Below are 6,364 nucleotides of genomic sequence, written 5' to 3'. Positions count from 1 at the left end.
TTAGTTCATAACAATGCTTTATTCGAATACAAGTGTGCTGTGTGAAATTAATTATCAGTTTCGTATGAAATATTAGATTATAATAAATAGATGGGGTGTACTTAGAATCCCGCATTACCTTGTACTAAGAGTAGTAGCACTATATTGGACCAAAGCTCTATGAACTACAATTTATAAAAAATCCTTACGTTAGGTTCTCTTAGAACAGTTAAAACCACGCACGAGCAGAGCGTAGCGTGCCGCGGCAACGGCCGGCGAGTGTTAGAAACGAATTGAAAGCGTTTCCTTTTTATTCCTCCCCATAAAATTGTCCCAACACTTAAAAAATGTCATAAATTGAGTTTAGGTTATAATGCTTTTTCTCTGGAACCGTGCAATACCTTGTAATAAGAGTGGTAGCATTATAATAGTGTACTAAAGTCCATTTACCTCATAATTTATGCTACGGGATACTAAGTTTAAACCAAATTGATTATTAGATTAGCATGAACCTCCGTACGGCTTGGCACAGTTGCCGACTGCGCAGGTTAGTTTATTGCTGGGAGACCCCTTTTCATAAGGAGTCTCTCCTATGTAGTTGCCCCTGAAAAATAAAAGGAATGATTGACGCACTTCACTTATAATAGCCGAGACATGTGCAATGTAATATAAAAATATTAGAATAAACAAGATCACTTTTTTGTTAATTATTAAGACAAAATGTTCTTGGCTTGTGTTCGCTTCTGTTCAGCGCGTGAAGTAGTATTACTACTTCTAATGAGCGTATACATTAAATAGACTTTGAACATTACTGCCACGAAATAAGGTGTTAATTTGAATGAATGTTTTAATGTTATTTGTATAAGTTAATGTATACGAATATACAACGCCGCTCGGATATTAATGACGACTTTTTAATAGGTGATTGGGAGCCTAGTTGTTAATTATACGTCGATGGTTTTGACAGAATATTATTAAAAATATCTGTGATTGCATTGAACTAAGCGCGTCTCTGAAACACTTACCTAAGGAAAATTACGAAACTTAACGAAATACTAAAACGAATCGACCAACAAAAGTGGAGATGGGCTGGGCACCTTATGCGAGATAAAGTGGGGGAAATGGAGCAAAACAGTTACAGAATGCTACCTAAGAGATGGCAAAAGAAACCGAGGAAAACAACATGCAAGGTGGGAAGATGAAAAAAAATTGACAACAGGAGAAGAGTTGCCCAAAACAAAAAAGAGTGGAAATCGATGGAGGTGGCGGCCTTTGCCAATCGACACGCCGAACTAAGAGATATTTTAAATATTATAGCTTGACATTCTTGATTTTTCAAATGTTAATTGTTTTTTGTATGGAATAAAAGGGCTTCATTTTTATTATTGTTATTAAGCGCGTCTCTAGAACATTCACTTGAACACCTGGCGCGGCAGGAGGTAAACCCAAACCGATTTGGACAAATAATCGATTTTAGAAGTGAGACTAATCCAGGGTTAAAGAATCTATTTGATTCTTTAGCGTGTGTGATTTTGACTGAATTTTATTATTTATTATTATAGGTTAAGATTTCAATACATTTATTTATTCACAGGGGCGTGCATATCACATAGAAAATTAGGCAGTGTCTACACGTTATGAACCTAAACAATATATCACTAAAGTTAATTTATTTTAATTTGATTCCGTTATTTTATAACCAAACTTCTAATGAAAATCCACTCATATTTTTTTCCTAACGCTAGGTACTAAACAGTAAGCAATCTTTGCATATTCCATAGATCAACTACGACTAATTAGATCCAGCCTACCTTGCTAGAAAACCATTGCACGCCCTTGTGTATTCAAGATTTTAAGCAAATTTCAAGTTTATTACAACTTTTCACACATGATTTTATTTAAATGTGTTTATTATATAAAATAAGGAGAAACAAGATCCAAGAAATATACTTACACCGGCCCATAATAGCATACAACATAATAACGTAGAAGTCCATCTTTCGTGACGCTAGAAATACCACATCCAAGGTATACTGAATCAGACCACACCATCTGAAAATTAAAAAATAATATCACCATCTCAAAATTAAAAATAAATTATACATTAAAAAAACTAAAAAACACGCTTTATATAAAATTCAACTAAAAAATAGAAAATAAATTTTAATAAATTTAAATTGGAAAATACAGATATCACAGGGTGCTAGGTCGAGGCTATGTGCAGCATGGGGGACGAGTTATACTTTTTCGGAAGCTAAAAATGACTAAGTTTTGTTGGCCGTGTGTGAAGAAGCGTTTTCATATTGTAGGAGAAAACGGATTTCTTGTTATCTCTCTCGAACTTATTTTAACATTCTGGGTAAGCAAATGGTAGAATACCACTCGGCATTAACACTCTTTTGATCTTCAAGTGGAATTGTGCAGATGGGACCCGTAGCTGAGAAAAAAAATACGATCATTTTTTTTACCAACATTTCTTGCCTGCCTCACTGTTTTTTATCCTGTTCTCATTTTCAAACACTCATTCACAAGATTGCTGTTTTTTTTTCGGGTTCAAAACAATAAATCCACGTTTCGTCTCCTGTGACAATGTCATAAACAGACTCGAGACTGGCTCGAGTACGCCCACTTGGGCGTAGTATTATTTGCCGCACTTTGAATACTATAAATAACATATACTTCAATTGGATAGATGACTTATGATGGCGTGATATATTATAACTAAAACAAATATAAAATACTACAAAAAAACATGTTATGCTATTTTAAAAAAATATAAAAATTAAAAATACGCATAAGAAGTTCCTAAATACTTAAAACATAAAAAATTAAATGAAAATCTGCAATTGGAATTTTGTATGTGCTAATACATACTTTCGATGCATTTTTCTGGACGGCATTCCGACTAAAATGAGCTATCGATCAAATTAGCTTTGTCAGGAATTAACATGTTTTTGGACCTGTTGACTAGTTTGTAGGAATACGAGATTTGGTCTTTTGCATACAATTTTAAGAATTGACATGTGTTTTATTTGTTTGTTGAACTTAAATAAATAATTATTCACTTATATTTAAGAAACAAGTATCACCTGTGTGTATTCTCCAATCATTTTAGATCGAAAGTCCTTTCGTCGCAGAGGTCCATATGTGTAGTTCTTGTTTTCATTGAACCAGTAATCCAATGCAGTTTTAGGGTCTAGTTTGTAGGTCTTGTCTTTTGTAGAAAATGTGTAAATATTCTCGCCGATAAAAAATCTATTTAATCCTAAAATTAATTATTCAAAATATTTATTATGTATATACAGTTTAATATTTTATAATTCATGACTATCTGAAACTATTTCGTATTGGCATTATTTTAGGTATCATGACTACATATTATAAAACAAAGTCCTCTGCCGCCTGTCTGTCTGTTCGCGATAAACTCAAAGACGGCGCCTATTTCTACGATGAAGCAGTAACGTGCATTACTATGCATTACTGTGTTTAGGTCTGTAGGGCGCCGTATCTAGTTAAATTACTGGGCAAATGACACTTCACATCTTATGTCGCAAAGTGACTTTTGGGTTTTTCAGTAATCCTGATCTGCACTGCATTGTAATGGGCAGCGCGTATCAATTACCAAAAGATGAACGTACTGTTCGTCTCGTCCCTGAATTTCATAAAAAAAAGACTACTGTACCGATTATCATGCAGTTTTCACAGTTTTAAGGAAGGTATATATGTAATTTGTTAAGTTTAAGTTTTTTGTATACATTAACGATATTTGTTGGAGGTGTCCGAAAAAAAGGCGTCTGGGAGATTTCAACGAAAATGCTGTCTAAACCCCTTGAGATGTAACAAAGTGCGTATAATGTATAGTGGAATTGTGTATCTTACATAGTTCTACGGAAAAGTTAGCGATGGCATGTGTCTGTCTCTTAAGAATAACTTTTTTGACTTTCGACTTGATTCAATTATTATAATTAAAAACAAACGTGATTTACATATTATTCTAAATTAGCACGCGCTATTTATATTTATTTAAATAAATTGATCAAATCTTGTTTTGTTATTGTACACGGACTTAGTTTACCTGGCCTCGCTCAAATATACGCCGCAGCGAAGCGGTATGACGAGCGACTGCGGCATCCTAGTATTCACAAAGTCTATTAATTGTAGAATTTTACGTTTATTAAAATGCTACAGGCACGGTACTTGAACGGTGAGCAAAATTAATGCACATATGAAATAACACCTAATATGGAAAGTCACAACTTACCGTCAGTTCTGTTTGGATTATGACCGGATTCATGCTCAGAAGCCCAATTCTGCGCTTTGGCAGCCAATGCCTCATCCCAAATCTAAAAGTAGATTGCTTTTCAACAAATGTATAATAGTGATACTATGTGTACCTAAAGTTACATCTCTTCTCAATCTTATGACAATTCTTAAAACACTTTTTAAGGATTAAAACGAGTGTGATTCTAACTGTTTTTACATCAGATTTTTGCGTAAGACAAATATTTTATTTTATTCTTATGTAGCGCCATTTATCGCCTCGGAGGTGGTATTTGCTCAAGACAGATGGTTTTTGGCCAGTCTTGGGAGAAATCTATTCTCTTTTACCAAAACTTTAGGTTGGTCGAACCGGATGGTACTTGAAGCTATTGAAATTAAAAAACACCCAAATTTTAATAGAGAAGACGGTCTAAAACTCTCACATACCAAAAAAGAAGAGGACACTGTTAGTACATTTTGCCAAAAACCAATATGCCTACAGCAAATACCACCTACGAGGCAATAAATTTCACTAATCTTCATAATGACAACTATGACAAATACTATCTTTGACTCACTTCATCTGCAGTCCCCCTGAAAACGAGATCTGGAAAGGTCTTGAAACGTCGGGCTTACTAAAATAAAAATGTAACTTTTACGCAAAAATCTAATGTAAGAACAGTTACAACTTACAGTCCTTTATAAGTGTTTTATTCAAATGTGTATATCAATTTATACATAATATATAACTAGGTACCCCTGCAAAAAATTTTAACACCAAATTGTTGTGTTTTTGGATAATTTCATCCTAAATTGAAATCCGTTTAAATATTGTTCCTCATTTAATGAGGAACAATATTTGGAAGGGATGCGAGTCCGCGATTCCCATGTTTGTGTTACACGTACAATAAAAATAATTTTGCATCAGGATTTATACATATATTTTAAATATAAGATAAAAGTTACAATTTTGGCGATTTTCAATGGGCTATTTGTATTCTTTGTTATTATATGTGAATTGTGTATTATTTATGTAGAACTACTTAGTATTGCATACTTCCTAAATTTTTTATCAAATCAAGGCAATAAGATTTTAACATAATTAAGCGTAACATATTTATATTTCTAATTATAAAGCCGACAGTTGTTTTATTTTCATTAATTTAAATTACTTTACATTTATTTTAAACTAGCTGACGCAGGAAACGTTGTATTGCCATCACAGTATTATCATCAACTGTAGTTAATCTATCAACTATAGATAGCTAAAATTAAGTTTGTTTTTTAACTCCTGAGAAAGTTAGACAGATACAAGGATTCTAATTAGTTATTAATTTTAAACTATTCTTTCAATTTGATTTCCGAACGACGAAATTGTTGTTTTTTTTTTTTTTAAATTCCGAACATGTTCATATTTATTCACCTTTTAAACCTTCTCTGGACTTCCGCAAATAATTCAAGACCATAAGTAGCCAAATCGGTCCAGCCGTTCTCGAGTTTTATCGAGACTAACGAACATCAATTCATTTTTATATATATAGATTTATTAGTAGCTAATAATTATCTGAAATACGACTGAATCAAAAGAAAAAACCAGATGGTACTACTATAAATTACTGTCACAATTAATTACATACTGTTTCAGCATTGAAGGTGAATATTTGTTAAACTTTGTGTTCCTATATCAATACAGATTACGATGAAAACAGAATTATATGAATTAAATTTTGTTTAGCCTACAGATTAGTTCCACTCACCACTGAGTTCATAAGTGCAGCCGCTGGTTGCTTTGGCACTTCGCCTTTAGCGAGCTGCAGTCTTCGATCGTTATGTCCATCAACAAAATCTTTTATTTCATCACAAGATTGCCCACCTACAACAGAAAACCAAATAATATTGATAGGTAAATTAATGCTGTTTATAAAACTTTATTCGAATTCGAGAGTTACTACATACCCTGGCATTTCACAAGGCTGCACAAAGTTAGAAGTATTAAAACACGGAAATTCATTGTTATAATGTATGCTACCAATACAAACCAGAGACTGAACTTGCTTTGAGCGTTTGACCTAAAATATACGTTACTTATATAGTCTTAATAAGACAAGAATTCTGTGACTATTCT

The 6,364-nt window shown here is 33.0% G+C and overlaps 1 long non-coding RNA gene across 1 annotated transcript; it reads right to left on the bottom strand.

Moving 5' to 3' along the window:
- LOC126965147 (uncharacterized) lies at positions 1 to 6,364 on the bottom strand. Its single transcript, XR_007729463.1, has 6 exons — positions 6,196 to 6,364; positions 5,997 to 6,112; positions 4,241 to 4,322; positions 3,069 to 3,244; positions 1,934 to 2,031; positions 1 to 583 (listed from the first exon to the last, which is right to left on the bottom strand). It is a non-coding gene; the product is annotated as an uncharacterized LOC126965147 (long non-coding RNA).

Source organism: Leptidea sinapis, chromosome 6 (assembly GCF_905404315.1).
Source record: "Leptidea sinapis chromosome 6, ilLepSina1.1, whole genome shotgun sequence".
NCBI lineage: Eukaryota > Metazoa > Arthropoda > Insecta > Lepidoptera > Pieridae > Leptidea > Leptidea sinapis.
Note: the sequence above shows the minus strand (reverse complement) of the source record. Positions and strands in the feature narration are given on the sequence as shown.